The sequence below is a fragment of the Triticum dicoccoides genome, chromosome 7B (assembly GCF_002162155.2).
Source record: "Triticum dicoccoides isolate Atlit2015 ecotype Zavitan chromosome 7B, WEW_v2.0, whole genome shotgun sequence".
In the NCBI taxonomy this organism is placed as follows: domain Eukaryota; kingdom Viridiplantae; phylum Streptophyta; class Magnoliopsida; order Poales; family Poaceae; genus Triticum; species Triticum dicoccoides.
In genome coordinates this window covers 674,796,307-674,818,406 of record NC_041393.1, presented here as the reverse complement: position 1 = coordinate 674,818,406, position 22,100 = coordinate 674,796,307, and the positions used below count along the sequence as shown (strand labels likewise).

Sequence of the window (22,100 nt, the reverse complement as noted above, 5' to 3'; positions counted from 1 at the left end):
TAGCAGGCTCAGTGACAGTAAACATAGGGTCTGGAATATTTAAGGTCGTCTGATTGCCAGAGAGGTTCCAAGTTTCCATTTGGTTATTAATCCAAGATAGCGTACGTACAAGAGGAGGTTGGATTCCTTTATCAACGGGTTCTTGGAGCAGAGTGAGTAAGCCTAATTTGTCGGTATGCTCTGGGAAAACAATGCAACTTTGGGAGCATTCGACAAGGACTGCTCAAATTCGCAAAGTAGCTAGAGACCTTACTGATCATAAACCTAGTGTCAGAAACGCTCTTATATTATGGGACGGAGGGAGTATTTTACTATCTGGGACACACGCCCTTACTTATGGTTTCCCTTGCGGTCTGCCAGGGTAAGTTTTTTTTTTTTTGAGCACTCGGCAGGGTAATAAGTAGGGACCGGAACCCTACAGGTAGAGATCTCCTGGAGTCTCTGATGAATCTTTATCTACTGTAGATTTGCAGGCACATATCCAGCATGATCTGCACGAATCGTAGCTGGGGTTGGAGCCCCTGAAGAAGAAGCAGAGAGGGACCAAACAGCGTACCTCTCTAGGCGTCTCGTGGCCCGCCGCGCCATGGTGGAGGAGATGGGGCCGGGAGAAGCAAACGGCGGAGGCGAGTGGCGCAACCGCGACGAGCCGCCGGCCGGGGACCCCGCGTCCGGCCGTGGTTTGCCTCCTTCCCTTCCGCTCTGGCCTCTGGGGGAGAGAGGCCGGCGAAGTGGCTTTCCCTGTGGGCTTGAATGGGCTGGTTCCCGTGGGTTGATTGCGAGATGGGCTTGCTGATATCACGGGCTGTGCGGGTGTGGGCTCGTTGGTCCTTGGTTTTGTGCTACGTGTTTGGAGCTAAAATTTGTATTCCCCTAGAACTGAAGGTTATATATATGAATTTTGCAGCTTTCCGATGAAAAGTTTATAATGCCCATGTCTTGTAATTGCATGATGTTTAACTTGTACTTCCTCTGTTTCAAAATAACTGAAGTTCTAAGATCGTTGAAACTTCATTAAGTTCGATCAAGTTTGTATAAAAATATATCGACATCTCAAAAACCAAATTTACTTCATTATGAAATAAATTTTCATATTATATATATTTGGAACGATGCTCTCTTGCTCTCGCGGGCGCCAACGCTTATTTCCGACAGAGTCAGTTTTCTCAATTTGGAATGTAACTGCTGCTTCTTTAGAGGATTAGGTGGAAGGTTATTGTATAAGAATGTTTAGTTAGTGCCTGAACTTAAAAAATACGCTGAACTAGTTCTAAAACTTGGCATGAGCGTGCAAATACAATATTAATCCCATCCGTGGACGTAAAGTGTGCCGGCATGGCACTGACATGGCATGGGACCTGTTGTAACGACGAAACATGATTACTTGTATGGCTCAATGACTAGTCGGTGATCAGAAATTAAAATGAAAAATGGCGTCACGTGGAACTCGAACCAGCGTCTTGACTCTAGCAGATAGCCTGCGCTGGCGCCAAGAAGTCAAAGATGGCATGTTCGACTCCTGAGGCTTAATCTAGTGTAAATCAAAATGTCTGTGGTGTTTAAATGGGCTGCAATCACTGTGCCCATTTAGCATACGTTTATTTTCCTTAAAAAGTAGTATGTAAATGACTTATGTGCACATATTCTTTTATAAACAATCTTTAAACCAGGCCCCGTACCACGTTGTGGATTATAAATATTTGTGGTACACAAATATTCATGTGCAAATGAAATAAATATATAGAGGTATGCAATAAAAATGTTCCTATATTCTTGTTATAAATATTCACTTATTATTTAGAAAGTACTATTTTAATTATAATTCATGAGTGTTTAAAAATGTTTAGTTAGCACGAACTTTTAAAATATAGATTCATGGATTATATTTAAAAAATGATTATTCAGGTGGGGGAGAGATTAGTAGGAATTGGGTGGGTCGGAGAAAGTTGTCGGCTGAGCACTCCATCTATGATGCAGTTGCTCATTGGAGTGCGCGAGCGTGAAAGGGCTTTTTGATATGTTTGATATCGGACATCTTTGTGGATTTTTTTATAAACTTGGTCAAAGTTTTAAAAAAAGTTGTACTTGAGAAAATTCCAGAACTTCAATGATTTGAAACGGAAGGAGTATTTGTGTAAATTTGTGTTGTTTCTATCATATATGTGAACAAAATAGTTAATTTATGACATCAGAAAGTACTAGCAATTACAGTTGCTCGCTGTCTAATTGCTTCACAACATATCAATGATCAACATTTTCTCACCACCAAATTAGCTCACTCTCTGATTTCTCACTATCTAACTGACCACATCTCACAGTTAACAAATGATTTACAACAACATGCTTTTATGCTCACATATGAAAAGAAAAAAAAAAACACAACTCAACCTTCCGATGAAGGGTGAACATGTAGTCACTCGTGAATTCAAAGATATTAATATTTACATGTAGGAATCGGCAAAGTACACTAATAAGAACGAACGAGACACAGGAGAAGGACGCAGGTCGGGGGCGAAGGAGTAGCTGTCCGATCGGCGCCTGCCTAGGAGCACCCACGACATGAGATGGACGCGGCCACCAGTTACATGGGGGAGGCGGCGCTCCTCTCCGACCAGATCGGTGGCGGTGGCGCAGATCGACGGCGACATGGAAGTGGTGCAGCGGCGGTGGGGGAGGACGGCACCAGCAACGGCCGATCTGGCCTTGACTCATGTCGGGCTAATTCGTTGTGCTACCGATCTCAATCGCCGTCGGCGGGGCACTGCTCCTGGACTTGATCTGCAACACGAGGATGTCTGGGGCGCCGACCCTAGGCTTGGTGGTGGTGGCCGCCTTCTTCGTCGGAGTTGGTCGGCCGGCTGGCTATGCTCGCATGGTCATGCAGTGACCAGCGGCTTGGCCGGTCGGCGGCGGCAGAACTTGGCCGGTGGCAGTGGCAAAGTTCTGTCTGGATCCCGGGGCGGCGGCCCTGGAGGGTGGAGGCCGGTGAAGCTCGGGCTTCCCACGGCGACATGGTGTGGTGCAGTCCCTGTCCAAGGCGGATCTATGATGGGGATCTGCTATGGCTTGGTTCGGATCAGAGACGGTGACGAGCGCGTGGGATCCTTCTCGGCGGCTCTCACGGCTTGGCGAGGCGGGGTGGGAGCCCTCCTCCTAGGCTCCAGTGGTGGCACACTCAGGCAGTGGCCGGTGCGCCAGGGATCCGACGGCGGCACTGTTGCTGCGGTTGGTCGCCGGATCTAGGCGGATGGATCTGGGGCTTTGAAGGCGGTCGAGACGGTGCACAGGTTGTTGGGTGGATTTCTTGGGGTGGATCCAGGTGAAAATCTGATCTTCGGTCGATGGCCGAAGCCGGTGATGACGATGCCCTTATCATCGTTTCCTTCGTGAAGGCATCATCGAGGTGAAGCTCCCAACTCCACTCAATACCTCCAGGGGAAACCCTAGATCAGCTGATCGGATGTTGGCGGCAATCATTGTTGGAAATATGCCCTAGAGGCAATAATAAAATGGTTATTATTATATTTTCTTGTTCATGATAATTGTTTATTGTTCATGCTATAATTGTATTAACTGGAAACCGTAATACATGTGTGAATACATAGACCACAACATGTCCCTAGTGAGCCTCTAGTTGACTAGCTTGTTGATCAATAGATGGTTATGGTTTCCTGACCATGGACATTGGATGTCCTTGATAACTGGATCACATCATTAGGAGAATAATGTGATGGACAAGACCCAATCCTAAGCATAGCACAAGATCGTGTAGTTCGTTTGCTAAAAACTTTTCTAATTTCAAGTATCATTTCCTTAGACCATGAGATTGTGCAATTCCCGGATACCGTGGGAATGCTTTGGGTGTACCAAACGTCACAACGTAACTGGGTGGCTATAAAGATGCACTACGGGTATCTCCGAAAGTGTCTGTTGGGTTGGCACGAATCGAGACTGAGATTTGTCACTCCGTGTGACGGAGAGGTATCTCTGGGCCCACTCGGTAATGCATCATCATAATGAGCTCAATGTGACTAAGTAGTTGGTCACGGGATCATGCATTACGGAACGAGTAAAATGACTTGCTGGTAACGAGATTGAACGAGGTATTGGGATACCGACGATCAAATCTCGGGAAAGTAACGTACCGATTGACAAAGGGAATTGTATACGGGATTGCTTGAATCCCCGACATCGTGGTTCATCTGATGAGATCATCGTGGAACATGTGGGAGCCAACATGGGTATCCAGATCCCGTTGTTGGTTATTGGCTGGAGAACGTCCCGGTCATGTCTACATGGTTACCGAACCCATAGGGTCTACACACTTAAGGTTCGGTGACGCTAGAGTTGTTATGGGAAATAGTATATGGTTACCGAAGGTTGTTCGGAGTCCCGGATGAGATGCCGGACATGACGAGGAATTCCGGAATGGTCCGGAGGTGAAGATCGATATATTGGACGAAGGGTATTGGAGTCCAGAATTGTTCTGGGAGTACCGGGTGACTACCGGCGTGACCGAAAGGTGTTTCGGAGGCCCCGGCAAGCGTTGGGGGGCCTTATGGGCCAAGGGGAGGGGCACACCAGCCCACTAAGGGGCTGTGCGCCCCTCCCAACCCCTCTCACGTAACAAGGACAGGTGGGGGCGCCTCCCCTAGGGCAGCCGCCCCTCCCGACTTGGGGGACAAGTTTCCTAGGGGTGGGGGCGCCCAAACCCATCTAGGGTTTCCCCTGTGGCCGCCACCCCTCCCCTAGGAAACCCTAGGGAACCTCCTCCACCCCCCTTCCCCCTATATATAGTGAGGAAGAGAGAGGGCAGCCGCACCCCCTTCCCTGGCGCAGCCCCTCCCTCCTCCAACACCTTCTCCTCCTCCGTAGTGCTTGGCGAAGCCCTGCCGGAGAACCACGAGCTCCATCGCCACCATGCCGTCGTGCTGCTGGAGTTTTTCCTCAACTTCTCCTCTCCCCTTGCTGGATCAAGAAGGAGGAAACATCCCCGGGTTGTACGTGTGTTGAACGTGGAGGCGCCGTCCGTTCGGCGCTTAGATCGGAATCGAGCGCGATCTGAATTGCTGCGTGTACGACTCCACCAACCGCGTTCTTGTAATGCTTCCGCATCGTGATCTTCAAGGGTATGAAGATACACTCATCCTCTCCCACTCTTGTTGCTAGAATCTCCATAGATTGATCTTGGTGATGCGTAGAAAATTTTGAATTATTGCTACGTTCCCCAACAGTTGCATCATGAGCTAGGTCTATGCGTAGATTCTATGCACGAGTAGAACACAAGTAGTTGTGGGTGTTGGTTTGTTCAATATGCTTACCATTACTAGTCTTATCTTGATTTGGCGGTATTGTGGGAAGAAGCGGCCCGGACTGACCTTACATGTACGCTTACGTGAGACAGGTTCCACTGACTGACATGCACTTGTTGCATAAGGTGGCTAGCGGGTGACAGTCTCTCCCACTTTAGTCGGATCAGATTCGGTGAAAAGGGTCCTTATGAAGGGTAAATAGCAATTGGCATATCACCGTTGTGGCTTTTGCGTAGGTAAGAAACGTTCTTGCTAGAAACCCATATCAGCCACGTAAAACATGCAACAACAATTAGAGGACGTCTAACTTGTTTTTGCAGGGTATGTTATGTGATGTGATATGGACAAAAAAGAATGTGATGAATGATATGTGATGTATGAGATTGATCATTTTCTTGTAATAGGAATCACGATTTGCATGTCGATGAGTATGACAACCGGCAGGAGCCATAGGAGTTGTCTTAATTTATTGTATGACATGCGTGTCATTGAATAACGCCATGTAATTACTTTACTTTATTGCTAAATCGTTAGCCATAGTAGTAGAAGTAATAGTTGGCGAGACAACTTCATGAAGACACGATGATGGAGATCATGGTGTCATGCCGGTGACGAAGGTGATCATGCCGTGCCTCAAGATGGAGATCAAAGGCGCAAGATGATATTGGCCATATCATGTCACTTTATGATTTGCATGTGATGTTTGTCATGTCTACATCTTATTTGCTTAGAACGACGGTAGCATAAATAAGATGATCCCTCATTGAAATTTCAAGAAAGTGTTCCCCCTAACTGTGCACCATTGCGAAAGTTCGTTGTTTTGAAGCACCACGTGATGATCGGGTGTGATAGATTCTAACATTCGCATACAACGGGTGTAAGCCAGATTTACACACGCAAAACACTTAGGTTGACTTGACAAGCCTAGCATGTACAGACATGGCCTCGGAACACAAGAGACCGAAAGGTCGAACATGAGTCGTATAGTAGATACGATCAACATGAAGATGTTCACCAATGATGACTAGTCCGTCTCACATGATGATCGGACATAGACTAGTTGACTCGGATCATGTATCACTTAGATGACTAGAGGGATGTCTATCTAAGTGGGAGTTCATTAAATAATCAGATGAACTTAATTATCATGAACATAGTCAAAAGGTCTTTGCAAATTATGTCGTAGCTTATGCTTTAGTTCTACTGTTTAAGATATGTTCCTAGAGAAATTTTAGTTGAAAGTTGATAGTAGCAATTATGCGGACTGGGTCCGTAAACTGAGGATTATCCTCATTGCTGCGCAGAAGGCTTATGTCCTTAATGCACCGCTCGGTGTGCTGAACCTCGAGCGTCGTCTGTGGATGTTGCGAACACCTGACATACATGTTTTGATGACTACGTGATAGTTCAATGCGTAATGTTAAACGGTTTAGAATTGAGGCACCGAAGACATTTTAAAACATCATGGAACATATGAGATGTTCCAAGAGCTGAAATTGGGATTTCAGGCTCGTGCCCACGTCAAGAGGTGTGAGACCTCCGACAAGTTTCTCAAGCCTGCAAACTAAGGGAGAAAAGCTCAATCGTTGAGCATGTGCTCAGATTGTCTGAGTACTACAATCGCTTGAATCGAGTGGGAGTTATCTTCCAGATGAGATAGTGATGGTTCTCCAAAGTCACTGCCACCAAGCTACTAGAGCTTCGTGATGAACTATAACATATCAGGGATAGATATGATGATCCTTGAGCTATTCGCAATGTTTGACACCGCGAAAGTAGAAGTCAAGTAGGAGCATCAATTGTTGATGGTTAGTAAAACCATTAGTTTCAAGAAGGGCAAGGGCAAGAAGGAATACTTCATGAAACGACAAATCAGTTGCTGCTCTAGTGAAGAAACCCAAGGTTGAACCCAAACCCGAGACTAAGTGCTTCTGTAATGAGGGGAACGGTCACTGAAGCAGAACCACCCAAGATACTTGGTAGATGAGAAGGCTGGCAAGGTCGACAGAAGTATATTGGATATACATTATATTAATGTGTACTTTACGGGTACTCCTAGTAGCACCAGGGTATTAGATACCGGTTCGGTTGCTAAGTGTTAGTAACTCGAAATAAAAGCTGCAGAATAAATGGAGACTAGCTAAAGGTGAGATGACGATATGTGTTGGAAGTGTTTCCAAGGTTGATGTGATCAAGCATCGCATGCTCCCTCTACCATCGAGATTGGTGTTAAACCTAAATAATGGTTATTTGGTGTTTGCGTTGAGCATAGACATGATTGGATTATGTTTATCGCAATACGGTTATTTATTTACAACAATTCGATTCATTTTCAGTTAGGTCTTGCTCTAGCTTCTTTATGGGTTATTACTTCCTTAGTAGCTCAACATATGTTGGCAGTAGATGGGTTTTACTAAATCAAAATTGTGATTAAATTACTGCTCCCAAATATTCAACTGGGTGGTAACTCATATTACAGGGGAAAACTTTGCACAGAGTTACTCTGTTTATTTGAATAATACCTTCAATGGTCTTGCACCTAAAATGAATGGTTTATTGAATCTCGATCATAGTGATACACATGTTCATGCCAAAAGATATAAGATAGTAATAATAGTACCACATACTTGTGGCACTTCCATTTGAGTCATATTGGTATAAAACGCATGAAGAAGCTCCATGTTGATGGATCTTTGGACTCACTCGTTTTTGAAAAGATTGAGACATGCAAACCATGTCTATTGGTATATATGCACGAAGAAACTCCATGCAAATGGATTGTTTGGACTCACTTGAGTTTGAATCACTTGAGACATGCAAATCATACCACATGGGAAAGATGACTGAAAGGCCTCGTTTTCAGTGAGATGGAACAAAAGAGCAACTTGTTGGAAGTAATACATTTGATGTGTGCAATCCAATGAGTGTTGAGGCACGCAGTGAATATCGTTATGCTCTTACTTCATAGATGATTTGAGTAGATTCTAAGTATATTTACTTGATGAAACACAAGTCTGAAATATTGAAAGGTTCAAGTAATTTCAGAGTGAAGTTGAAGATCATTGTGACAAGAGGATAAAATGTCTATGATATGATCATAGATATAAATATCCGAGTTACGAGTTTGGTACACAATTAAGACATTGTGGAAATTTTTTCATGACTAATACCGCCTGGAAAACCATAGTGTGATGGTGTGTCCGAACATCATAGCTGCACCCTATTGGATATGGTGCATACCATGATGTCTCTTATCGAATTACCACTATCATTTATGGGTTAGGCATTAGAGACAACCGCATTCACTTTAAATAGGGCACCACGTAATTCCGTTGAGATGACACCGTATGAACTATGGTTTAGAGAAACCTAAGTTGTCATTTCTTAAAAGTTTGGGGCTGCGACGCTTATCTGAAAAGCTTTTGCCTGATAAGCTCGAACCCAAAGCGGATAAATGCATCTTCATAGGACACCCGAAACAGTGGGTATACCTCCTATTTCAGATCCGGAAGCAAAAGTGATTGTTTCTAGAAACGGGTCCTTTCTCAAGGAAAAGTTTCTCTCGAAAGAATTGAGTGGGAGGATGGTGGAGACTTGATGAGGTTATTGAACCGTCACTTCAATAGTGTGCAGAAGGGCATAGGAAGTTGTTCCTGTGGCGCCTACATCAATTGAAGTGGAAGCTGATGATAGTGATCATGAAACTTCGGATCAAGCCACTACCAAATCTCGTAGGTCGACAAGGATGCGTACTGCTTCAGAGTGGTACGTACTCCTGTCTTGGAGGTCATGTTGCTAGATAACAATGAACCTACGAGCTATGGAGAAGCGATGGTGGGCCCGGATTCCGACGAATGGCTCAAGGCCATAAAATCCGAGAGGATCCATGTATGAAAACAAAGTATAGACTTTGGAAGAACTACTTGATGGTTGTAAGGCTGATTGGTACAAATGGATTTTAAAAGGAAGACGGAGAATGATGGTAAGTATCACCATTAAGAAAGCTCGACTTGTCGTTAAGATGTTTTCCGACAAGTTCAAGGAGTTGACTACGATGAGACTTTCTCACTCGTAGCAATGCTAAGAGTCTGTTGGAATTACATTAGCAGTTACTGCATTATTTATGAAATCTTGCAGATAGGATGTCAAAACATTGTTTCCTCGACGATTTTCTTGAGGAAAGGTTGTATGTGATACAACCAGAAGGTTTTGTCAATTCTGAAAGGTGCTAACAAGTATGCAAAGCTCCAGCAATCCTTCTAAGGACTGGAGTAAGTATCTCGGAGTTGGAATATACGCTTTGATGAGATGATCAAAGATTTTGGGTTTATACAAAGTTTATGAGAAACTTGTATTTCCAAAGAAGTGAGTGGGAGCACTATAGAATTTCTGATGAGTATATGTTGTTGACATATTGTTGATCAAAAATGATGTAGAATTTCTGGAAAGCATATAGGGTTATTTGAAAAGTGATTTTCAATGAAAAACCTGGATTAAGCTACTTGAACATTGAGCATCAAGATCTATAAGGATAGATCAAAACGCTTAATAGTACTTTCAAATGAACACATACCATGAGAAGATTTTGAAGGAGTTCAAAATAGATCGGCAAAGAAGGAGTTCTTGGCTATAAGGTGTGAGTATTGAGTAAGACTCAAGACCTGACCACGGCAGAAGAGAGAGAAAGGACAAAGGTCGTCCCCTATGCTTTAGACATAGGATCCACAATATGCTATGTTGTGTACCGCACCTGAAGTGTGCCTTGCCATGAGTCAGTCAAGGGGTACAAGTGTGATCCAGGAATGGATCACAGCACAGCGGTCAAGGTTATCCTTAATAACTAGTGGACTAAGGAATTTTCTCGATAATGGAGGTGGTAAAAGAGTTCGTCATAAAGGGTTATGCCGACGCAAACTTTGACACTAATCCGGATGACTCTGAGTAGTAAACCGGATTCGTATAGTAGAGCAGTTATTTGGAATAGTTCCAAATAGCGCGTGGTAGTTGCATCTAGGAGATGACATAGAGATTTGTAAAGCACACACGGATCTGAAAGATTCAGACCCGTTGACTAATAACCTCTCTCACAAGCGAGATATGATCAAACCCAATGGGTGTTGGATTCATTACAATCACATAGTGATGTGAACTAGATTATTGACTCTAGTGCAAGTGGGAGACTGTTGGAAATATGCCCTAGAGGCAATAATAAAATGGTTATTATTATATTTTCTTGTTCATGATAATTGTCTATTATTCATGCTATAATTGTATTAACTGGAAACCGTAATACATGTGTGAATACATAGACCACAACATGTCCCTAGTGAGCCTCTAGTTGACTAGCTTGTTGATCAATAGATGGTTATGGTTTCCTGACCATGGACATTGGATGTCATTGATAACGGGATCACATCATTAAGAGAATGATGTGATGGACAAGACCCAATCCTAAGCATAGCACAAGATCGTGTAGTTCGTTTGCTAAAATCTTTTCTAATGTCAAGTATCATTTCCTTAGACCATGAGATTCTGCAACTCCCGGATACCGTAGGAATGCTTTGGGTGTACCAAACGTCACAACGTAACTGGGTGGCTATAAAGGTGCACTACGGGTATCTCCGAAAGTGTCTGTTGGGTTGGCACGAATCGAGACTGGGATTTGTCACTCCGTGTGACGGAGAGGTATCTCTGGGCCCACTCGGTAATGCATCATCATAATGAGCTCAATGTGCCTAAGTAGTTAGTCACAGGATCATGCATTATGGAACGAGTAAAGTGACTTGCCGGTAACGAGATTGAACGAGGTATTGGGATACCGACGATCGAATCTCGGGAAAGTAACATACCGATTGACAAAGAGAATTGTATACGGGATTGCTTGAATCCCCGACATCGTGGTTCATCTGATGAGATCATCGTGGAACATGTGGGAGCCAACATGGGTATCCAGATCCCGCTGTTGGTTATTGGCTGGAGAACGTCTCTGTCATGTCTGCATGGTACCGAACCCGTAGGGTCTACACACTTAAGGTTCGATGACGCTAGAGTTGTTATGGGAAATGGTATGTGGTTATCGAAGGTTGTTCGGAGTCCCAGATGAGATCCCGGACATGACGAGGAACTCCGGAATGGTCTGGAGGTGAAGATCGATATATTGGACGAAGGGTATTGGAGTCCGGAATTGTTCTGGGAGTACCGGGTGACGACCAGCGTGATAGAAAGGTGTTTCGGAGGCCCCGACAAGCGTTGGGGGGCCTTATGGGCCAAGGGGAGGGGCACACCAGCCCACTAAGGGGTTGTGCGCCCCTCCCAACCCCTCTCAAGTAACAAGGAGAGGTGAGGGTGCCTCCCCTAGGGCAGTCGCCCCTCCCGACTTGGGGGGCAAGTTTCCTAGGGGTGGGGGCGCCCAAACCCATCTAGGGTTTCCCCTGTGGCCGCCACCCCTCCCCTAGGGAACCCTAGGGCACCTCCTCCACCCCCTTCCCCCTATATATAGTGAGGGAGAGAGAGGGCAGCCGCATCCCTTCCCTGGCGCAGCCCCTCCCTCCTCCAACACCTCCTCCTCCTCCGTAGTGCTTGGCGAAGCCCTGTCGGAGAACCACGAGCTCCATCGCCACCACGCCGTCGTGCTGCTGGAGTTTTCCCTCAACTTCTCCTCTCCCCTTGCTGGATCAAGAAGGAGGAGATGTCCCCGGGCTGTACGTGTGTTGAACGTCGAGGCGCCGTCCGTTCGGCGCTTAGATCGGAATCGAGCGTGATCTGAATTGCTGCGTGTACGACTCCACCAATCGCGTTCTTGTAATGCTTCCGCATCGGGATCTTCAAGGATATGAAGATACACTCATCCTCTCCCACTCTTGTTGCTATAATCTCCATAGATTGATCTTGGTGATGCGTAGAAAATTTTGAATTATTGCTACGTTCCCCAACAATCATGTGTCGTAACCCCTTCGGGGCGGCATTCTTGGAGGTGCACTTGGCTTCGCGGGACCAGCGGACGGCTTCTTTGGTGGAGCCGTGCTTCATACGTACATTGATGGCGATGGATCTGGACGGCATGGCGCAGTGCAGATTTGGAGTTCGATGTGGGAGGATGGACTCGTGCAGGAGAACGACGCTTTCTGGCATCGTGGTGGCGTCGATGGCTGAGAGACCTGGCACGGTAGATGCAACAGTACAACTCTGAAGATGGACTCGTGGCAGATGGCTGCGGCAGCCCCATACCCCGCAGGCGTCCTGGTTGAGGAGTGCGCCGGACTGGTAGGTTCCCCATACCAGGCAGGCGCCCTGGTTGGGACCTCAGGTCTTAGATGTTTAGCTTTGGCTGCGATGTCTTTTTGGTATTAGGCTCAGACTATCAGCGCCCCTTCATCAATTGGATATGTGTAGCGACAATTGTTGCTTAGACGATGGCTTCAGTCTTAATGTTGTATGTCTCTGTAAGGTCTTGTGAGAATAATTAATAAAGGGGCCGCATGCATCGCCCAGATGCAGAGACCGGGGGTCATCCTCCTTTTTTAAAAAAAAAGATACATGGGGGAATGGGAGGTGGTGAAAACCCTAAAAAAAAGATAGCTGCAGGCTCAGCCGACATTTCTGTATTTAGTTTGTTGAGGTAGGAGACCGGCGAGTTGAGAGCGAGGGGCGGAATCATTTATGTTGAGTGATATTTGTCCTATAACAATGGTCCGTTCGATAGGTAAATAGGAAAGTAGGTTTTCACTTAAACGAGAAGCTCAGTACTTCTTTTTTTTTTTTTTTTTGAAAAGGCCTAAGGCCACACACAGGGGCCAGGGCCGAGCCTAGCATCTCACGGGTCCTGTGCGGAATAACAAAGACGGGCCTCTTATGCGAGAAACATGTTTCTCAAGTGGTAGTCAATAATAAACGCATTAGAAGATTTCATATGCTACGAGCTGCGTGCTGTTGTAAATGAGAAGAGGAAGTTCCTTTGACCGAAAATTCAATTCTGAGCCCGGTCTCAGCTGATCCCGAAATCAGCATCGTCCAGATGCATGCAGATTCGAGCCACGCGATGTATTCTACTTCCTCCATTCCTAAATATAAGTCTTTGTAAATATTCTACTATAAAATACTACGGAACAAAACGAATGAATCTATACTCTAAATACATCTATATACATTCGTATGTGGTTCATAGTGAAATTCCTACAAAGACTTATATTTAGGAACGGAGTGAGTATCTCGTATTTGCATCGTACATAGGGAAAAAAGAAAGTGCGCCAGCGTCTCATTAATGGCTGTAGGTGGCGATGGGCATTGGCCGGATCAGGTTCCGTCGCACGGCCCGGTAATGTTTCTGAGCCGTCCCAAGCCGACCCCCGCCGCCCTCTCCGACGAGATCCTGCTCTCCCCATGGCGCCGAATCCCCGCCGCCGCTGACCTCCCTCTCCTCTTCCCTCTTGCGCGTACCCCGCCGCCCACCGCCATCGACCCTTCCGCAAAACGCTCCCTTCCGCAGCCATGCCGCCGGGCGTCAAGTGTGTGCCCCGCGACCAGTTTGTATTGGTGAGTTCACTTCTTCCCACTTCTCAATCCTCGAACGGGATTTGATTTGATTTTACTCCTTTCAAGAAGCAAGGAGGTGGCGACGGCTCAGGATGCCACCAACGAAGGAGCAGGCGCAGGTCGGACAGCTCGGAGGAGGGGTAGAATTCGGATAACTCCATCGACGAGAAGGAGGAGAAGGAGCTGAGCCGGAATTTGGTTCAGGTGTTGCTTTGGTCAATAGAATTTTTCAGGAGGGTGGCGCTTAATCGCATGGCATTTGCTGGTGCAGGTAGTGGCAGAGGGAAGTGACGAGGTGCTGCAAGTGATGATGGGGATGAAGAGTAGGATCTGGAAATGGGACGTGAGGGGTTAAGGGCGAGTGAGGTTGACAGGATTAAGATGGGCCTTGAATGGATGCTCAAGCCGGCGAGCAGCAGTCAGCCTGAGGGCAGCCGTGTTCAGTGGGGGAGAAGTTTGAGGCTACACATTTAAAGGTAACAACATTAACTTAAAAAAAACTGGTTGATGTTCATGTGTATTCAGTTGATCATCTTTTTTTCTTCTAATTATTGGCAGGTGAAGAAACCTAACCCAAAAGAAATGAACGCTTATTTGAGGGACAATGGTACTGGATATCCGGATGAAGCCACAGGTGCAATGCAGCCAGTGAGTTGCTTTCAGCCTCTGTTGTTGTTGTTGTTGTTGTTGGCTGGAGGCTTAAAGCTTTGAAGCTTGCAAAAGGGCAAGCAGCTTGTGAAGGTAGAAACTCTGAGGAGGTGTGTGCATCACCACATATACTAATTCAAATACAATTTTAGTTAGTTATTCTCTAACTTCCAACACTATTCAATTACTGCAGGTAGTTGAAGAGAGATGGGGCTCATTGGGCCAATTAGCTGCATCAGTATCAACGTACAGAGTTGCCTCTTCTTACGCTCATTTGCAGTCCATTAGGGGTAGAAAAGCTGGACAAGCAGACAACTCCGAGAAATCATTCGAAGTTGATTGGAAGGAGGATCGGCAAGGTGTCTCCTCTCGGGATCATGCCATGAGAAAACTCAGATCTGATTCTGTACCTTGGAAGAAAAATAGACATAATATATCTTCTGAGGATCAAACGCTCATCTCGTCAGCACTAGCAAGCATCAATAAATTTGCTCACGACGGGAGCTTTATGGAGAAAATTAGTACCATGATGGTAAAAATACAAATGTTTCAACTGTTGAGAGAAGGGATAGTGAGCAGAAATCCCACCAGGAGAGTTCAAAGATACATCATCTTCAGTGAGCACTCTAAAGCTAAATGCAAAACAGTTAGCTGCGAAGGTTCTGCAGCTCCGAATGAAAGGCAAACACGAAGAAGCTGACCAACTGTCGGTAAGTGTCTCGTCTATTGTTACTGTGACAAATTGTCACACTTTTCCCCCAGTTCATTAGCAAATCACTAGTTTGTGAAATCGAATTTACAACACAACAGTGATAATATTAATCCATTTGAATCCACAGAAAGCCTTTCCAATATTTTTTCGACGGTTAGCAACCAAGCATGGTAGGTTAACACTGGCCCTATCAAACCATGCTGGCATAGCTATTTGGACTGTGTATATGATTGACATACAGCATAGGAATTAGGATACAGTGGCTCTATCAATCAAATTTCCTTGTGCTTGCATTGCATACACTGCAAGTTGAGGTTACATGACTTCTTAACTACTAAATTTTTTCCCTAGGGAGAAATGGAGACTGGTGGAAAACCAGAGTGCTTCCGTTGAAGAGCCTGAAAAGGAAAAGAGCTCAACCAGGTTAGTCAATCTTTTGTTAGAATTCATCTTACTAGTTGGTGCTATGGCTGCCAAGTTGTGAGTTACATTCTGTTTGCTGCTTCCGTGTTTAAACAAATTTCGTTTCAAGAAGGTTCAGATGCTAAAATTTAACCATCATGTGAATATTTTTATGATTATGTTCTACTTATTCTTTGTTCAGTACTCTTGAAAGGAAGTGTCATATATGTTGTTTAAGGCCGTCTATTTTTGATTATGTTCGACTTATTCTATTGCAGGTGAGACAACTTAACATGTGCTGGAAGTATAATTAATAAATCATTTGTGCATTATGTTTTCGTAAGAATCGGCCTGCTTCAACTTGATTGTGCTTTTGAATACCCTATATGGATTTATATGAAGTTCATTGTAGCTCTTATGAATTGTCCATATTTTCTTACTCTTGTTGATTCTGTCTCTTTTGTAATGTTTGCAGCATGAGCCTGCAACAAAAACAGATGATAAGAATGGTTTGGAGGAGATTCACAACTTCAAGAAGTGCTTCCTGAAGATGTTCGCGCGGCAGGACAAGATTGTGGTTTTCATGGAGACTGTCATAAGCTTGGTCAAGCAACAGAGACATGGCATGATTGAATGCATCCCTGTCCCATGCAAAGTTTGAAACAAAGTGCCCATGTACTTCAAGAAGGTCAGTTATCTATTTGCTTTCTGCATAACTTAAAATAATCTGGTTCTCCTGTACTTGTGCTTCTAACGAAATTCCTTTTGTTCACTCCAGGCAATTGATGAAGCTGAAGAGGAAACCTCTTAGACACACGAGTTCAGTTCCACCAACACCAATAGCATTGTTTTGTTGTCCATGAGACCCAGATAGCCATCTACGCTGCCTCAAAACTAGAACCCATGAAGCAAGTGAAATTTCTTTCATTATCATTTGATGCTTAGTCTTTCTTCCTACGAAGGTTGTCTTGTGGCTCATTCACCTTAACTTTGCTTTCACTGGCCTGTTTGAGAGAATTCTGCTACAAAAACGCATGCTAAATTCTCATGTGACAGTCAACTGATTTATGTAAGCTTTCTGGACACCACTGTCTACATATTTAGCGCATCAAGTTTCAGATGCAGCATGAGATGAAGAAGCTTATTCCAACGAGTGGTAACCTGCGGCAAGTCATCCCAGAGAACTTCGCCTGCTTCCATGTAGAGTTTGGTCCGAACGTGGGTTTGTCCATGTCATAGATGATGAGAGCAAGTTCAGTGCATGTTTCAGACTGAAGGTTATCAGAGGTGTTCTCCGGTTGCCGAGGGAGGACATGCACCGTCGCCGAAGCACGAATCCATGAATAACCAGAAGCAAGCCGTTGCCAGCTTCATGAGGGATTTGGAGCCCTTCAACTGGACGAAGCAGCTCAAGTAGATGTAAATACGATCTCAAAACACTTTGGCATACCCACGCAATTTGCACCAACAGTTTTGTAGGAAAGAGATTGTACTGATGTTATCATGTATCTGTATTCTAAATGCCTTTTTGATTTAAATTTGACAGGATATGGCTGTGAACTTTAAAATATCTGGAATTGACATTAGATGCACCTTATGATGCCATCATTGATCAAATTAGAAGAAATAAAAAGAGAATTATTTTTGTTCCAACTCGTGTCGGATGTAACGACATCGCCAAAGCGCCGGTACTGCATCCGACTATTTCCATTTGTCCACATCAGGTTCTTAACCCTGCTATCACTATCAGCAAGAACTCTGTACGTGAAGTCCGGGTCACTTGCAACAATGTCAGCAAACACTTTCAGCGTGTTCCTAACACCATCATCTGCTATTCTCTGTCTCTGGCTTCCCCTATTTTGAAAGAAAATAGACATGCTTGTCAGTGACAATTTTCAGTTTTTCTCTATTTTTATTTACTCGAGCAAGCATGATCTAACAGTGCACCGAACAAACGCAGACAATCTCCTGCATCGATTTGATCCTCTTCGCGGTCAATCAGCTTTTCCCACACCTTATGCCAAAACCAATCTCCCATGAATACAAATTGTAGAAGTCGTACGCCTCGCCGAGTAAGAGTGTGTTCGGCAATCCACCAACTTCTTCGAATTATAGAATCTATAGAGCAGCTGTTTGCTGGCTGCATGGATTTTAACTACCGCTCCAGGAGCGGAGCCAGGGAGCCGAGGGAAACCGAACGCGGCCTAAGTCGAAACTCCGTCCCACTTCAGGACGAACTACACTTTCGTTGGTTCCTCTGCATACTTGCGGATTGACTGCTCTAGGGCACTCATCCTAGATGGGCATGGGGTTCTATCAGGCGGCGTGCTCCCTCGATGTAACCTGAATATATATCGAAACAGATAGTACTCATCAGTTTGCATGTGTGATTGGATTGGGTGCAAGAACGGGTGGATGGTGGTACTTAGGATAATGAAAATGCTAACTAAGCGGACTGCCGGTGAGATATCAGATGCATTAAACCTTTGCCATGGTCGTCTGCTTGTAAATTAACAGCAGACAACTTTTTCATAAATGATTTTCTCATATGGATCGTTTGGCACAAAAAATACAAAAAAAACGAGTGCCACTCTTATTCTAATCATAGTTCAGTTTCTGGTTTCTACGTTATCAGTCCAATATTTTGGCGCCTTCATCAGAGTACTGAATATGTACGTATGCCTGCCTGACACCCCCATTTCACATAGGTAAATTTTTTGTCAGCGTCTACATTTAGCATGATGCAGTCTTTTTGAATTCTCAAGCGAAACTATGTTTTCTAAGCCATAGATGAAGATCCATGCCTCCCAGCTGCAGTACGAACTAGGAAAAATAGAGCAGCACTCAACAAGAAAAAAATACAGAGCAGAGCAGAGGAACAACAGTGGTTTGCAACTGCGCCTTTTTGCCTATCCAGGTGCCTCCGGATTCACCCTCTCGGTAGATTGTGCGAATCTCGTCGGCGTCTGGGCGCCCTTGGTTAGCGCTGTCAATACGGTGCCCACACCCAGACCCAGCGATCGAGTCAGCCGGCTCAACGCGGGTGCCATCAATCCTCGGGAGCCCCGCCAGAGGAACCGGATCTAGGTGGTCCAAGCTGCCCGCGAATTCTTCCCGGAGGGAAAATCTGCAAGAAATAGCCATTTTTCCGGGCGGGATTTGATTTGATTTTACTCCTTTCAAGAAGCAAGGAGGTGGCGAGGGCTCAGGTTGCCACCAACGAAGGAGCAGGCGCAGGTCGGACAGCTCGGAGGAGGGGTAGAATTCGGATAACTCCATCGACGAGAAGGAGGAGAAGGAGCTGAGCCGGAATTTGGTTCAGGTGTTGCTTTGGTCAATAGAATTTTTCAGGAGGGTGGCGCTTAATCGCATGGCATTTGCTGGTGCAGGTAGTGGCAGAGGGAAGTGACGAGGTGCTGCAAGTGATGATGGGGATGAAGAGTAGGATCTGGAAATGGGACGTGAGGGGTTAAGGGCGAGTGAGGTTGACAGGATTAAGATGGGCCTTGAATGGATGCTCAAGCCGGCGAGCAGCAGTCAGCCTGAGGGCAGCCGTGTTCAGAGGGGGAGAAGTTTGAGGCTACACATTTAAAGGTAACAACATTAACTTAAAAAAACTGGTTGATGTTCATGTGTATTCAGTTGATCATCTTTTTTTTCTTCTAATTATTGGCAGGTGAAGAAACCTAACCCAAAAGAAATGAACGCTTATTTGAGGGACAATGGTACTGGATATCCGGATGAAGCCACAGGTGCAATGCAGCCAGTGAGTTGCTTTCAGCCTCTGTTGTTGTTGTTGTTGTTGTTGGCTGGAGGCTTAAAGCTTTGAAGCTTGCAAAAGGGCAAGCAGCTTGTGAAGGTAGAAACTCTGAGGAGGTGTGTGCATCACCACATATACTAATTCAAATACAATTTTAGTTAGTTATTCTCTAACTTCCAACACTATTCAATTACTGCAGGTAGTTGAAGAGAGATGGGGCTCATTGGGCCAATTAGCTGCATCAGTATCAACGTACAGAGTTGCCTCTTCTTACGCTCATTTGTAGTCCATTAGGGGTAGAAAAGCTGGACAAGCAGACAACTCCGAGAAATCATTCGAAGTTGATTGGAAGGAGGATCGGCAAGGTGTCTCCTCTCGGGATCATGCCATGAGAAAACTCAGATCTGATTCTGTACCTTGGAAGAAAAATAGACATAATATATCTTCTGAGGATCAAACGCTCATCTCGTCAGCACTAGCAAGCATCAATAAATTTGCTCACGACGGGAGCTTTATGGAGAAAATTAGTACCATGATGGTAAAAATACAAATGTTTCAACTGTTGAGAGAAGGGATAGTGAGCAGAAATCCCACCAGGAGAGTTCAAAGATACATCATCTTCAGTGAGCACTCTAAAGCTAAATGCAAAACAGTTAGCTGCGAAGGTTCTGCAGCTCCGAATGAAAGGCAAACACGAAGAAGCTGACCAACTGTCGGTAAGTGTCTCGTCTATTGTTACTGTGACAAATTGTCACACTTTTCCCCCAGTTCATTAGCAAATCACTAGTTTGTGAAATCGAATTTACAACACAACAGTGATAATATTAATCCATTTGAATCCACAGAAAGCCTTTCCAATATTTTTTCGACGGTTAGCAACCAAGCGTGGTAGGTTAACACTGGCCCTATCAAACCATGCTGGCATAGCTATTTGGACTGTGTATATGATTGACATACAGCATAGGAATTAGGATACAGTGGCTCTATCAATCAAATTTCCTTGTGCTTGCATTGCATACACTGCAAGTTGAGGTTACATGACTTCTTAACTACTAAATTTTTTCCCTAGGGAGAAATGGAGACTGGTGGAAAACCAGAGTGCTTCCGTTGAAGAGCCTGAAAAGGAAAAGAGCTCAACCAGGTTAGTCAATCTTTTGTTAGAATTCATCTTACTAGTTGGTGCTATGGCTGCCAAGTTGTGAGTTACATTCTGTTTGCTGCTTCCGTGTTTAAACAAATTTCGTTTCAAGAAGGTTCAGATGCTAAAATTTAACCATCATGTGAATATTTTTATGATTATGTTCTACTTATTCTTTGTTCAGTACTCTTGAAAGGAAGTGTCATATATGTTGTTTAAGGCCGTCTATTTTTGATTATGTTCGACTTATTCTATTGCAGGTGAGACAACTTAACATGTGCTGGAAGTATAATTAATAAATCATTTGTGCATTATGTTTTCGTAAGAATCGGCCTGCTTCAACTTGATTGTGCTTTTGAATACCCTATATGGATTTATATGAAGTTCATTGTAGCTCTTATGAATTGTCCATATTTTCTTACTCTTGTTGATTCTATCTCTTTTGTAATGTTTGCAGCATGAGCCTGCAACAAAAACAGATGATAAGAATGGTTTGGAGGAGATTCACAACTTCAAGAAGTGCTTCCTGAAGATGTTCGCGCGGCAGGACAAGATTGTGGTTTTCATGGAGACTGTCATAAGCTTGGTCAAGCAACAGAGACATGGCATGATTGAATGCATCCCTGTCCCATGCAAAGTTTGAAACAAAGTGCCCATGTACTTCAAGAAGGTCAGTTATCTATTTGCTTTCTGCATAACTTAAAATAATCTGGTTCTCCTGTACTTGTGCTTCTAACGAAATTCCTTTTGTTCACTCCAGGCAATTGATGAAGCTGAAGAGGAAACCTCTTAGACACACGAGTTCAGTTCCACCAACACCAATAGCATTGTTTTGTTGTCCATGAGACCCAGATAGCCATCTACGCTGCCTCAAAACTAGAACCCATGAAGCAAGTGAAATTTCTTTCATTATCATTTGATGCTTAGTCTTTCTTCCTACGAAGGTTGTCTTGTGGCTCATTCACCTTAACTTTGCTTTCACTGGCCTGTTTGAGAGAATTCTGCTACAAAAACGCATGCTAAATTCTCATGTGACAGTCAACTGATTTATGTAAGCTTTCTGGACACCACTGTCTACATATTTAGCGCATCAAGTTTCAGATGCAGCATGAGATGAAGAAGCTTATTCCAACGAGTGGTAACCTGCGGCAAGTCATCCCAGAGAACTTCGCCTGCTTCCATGTAGAGTTTGGTCCGAACGTGGGTTTGTCCATGTCATAGATGATGAGAGCAAGTTCAGTGCATGTTTCAGACTGAAGGTTATCAGAGGTGTTCTCCGGTTGCCGAGGGAGGACATGCACCGTCGCCGGAGGCATGAATCCATGAATAACCAGAAGCAAGCCGTTGCCAGCTTCATGAGGGATTTGGAGCCCTTCAACTGGACGAAGCAGCTCAAGTAGATGTAAATACGATCTCAAAACACTTTGGCATACCCACGCAATTTGCACCAACAGTTTTGTAGGAAAGAGATTGTACTGATGTTATCATGTATCTGTATTCTAAATGCCTTTTTGATTTAAATTTGACAGGATATGGCTGTGAACTTTAAAATATCTGGAATTGACATTAGATGCACCTTATGATGCCATCATTGAT

General features: G+C 44.6%; 2 pseudogenes; both read left to right on the top strand.

The window, feature by feature from the left end:
- The first annotated feature begins 13,550 nt into the window (after positions 1-13,550).
- Positions 13,551-16,536, top strand: LOC119335900 (annotated as a pseudogene).
- Positions 16,537-18,817: 2,281 nt separating this feature from the next.
- LOC119335760 lies at positions 18,818-21,416 on the top strand (annotated as a pseudogene).
- Positions 21,417-22,100: the final 684 nt, after the last annotated feature.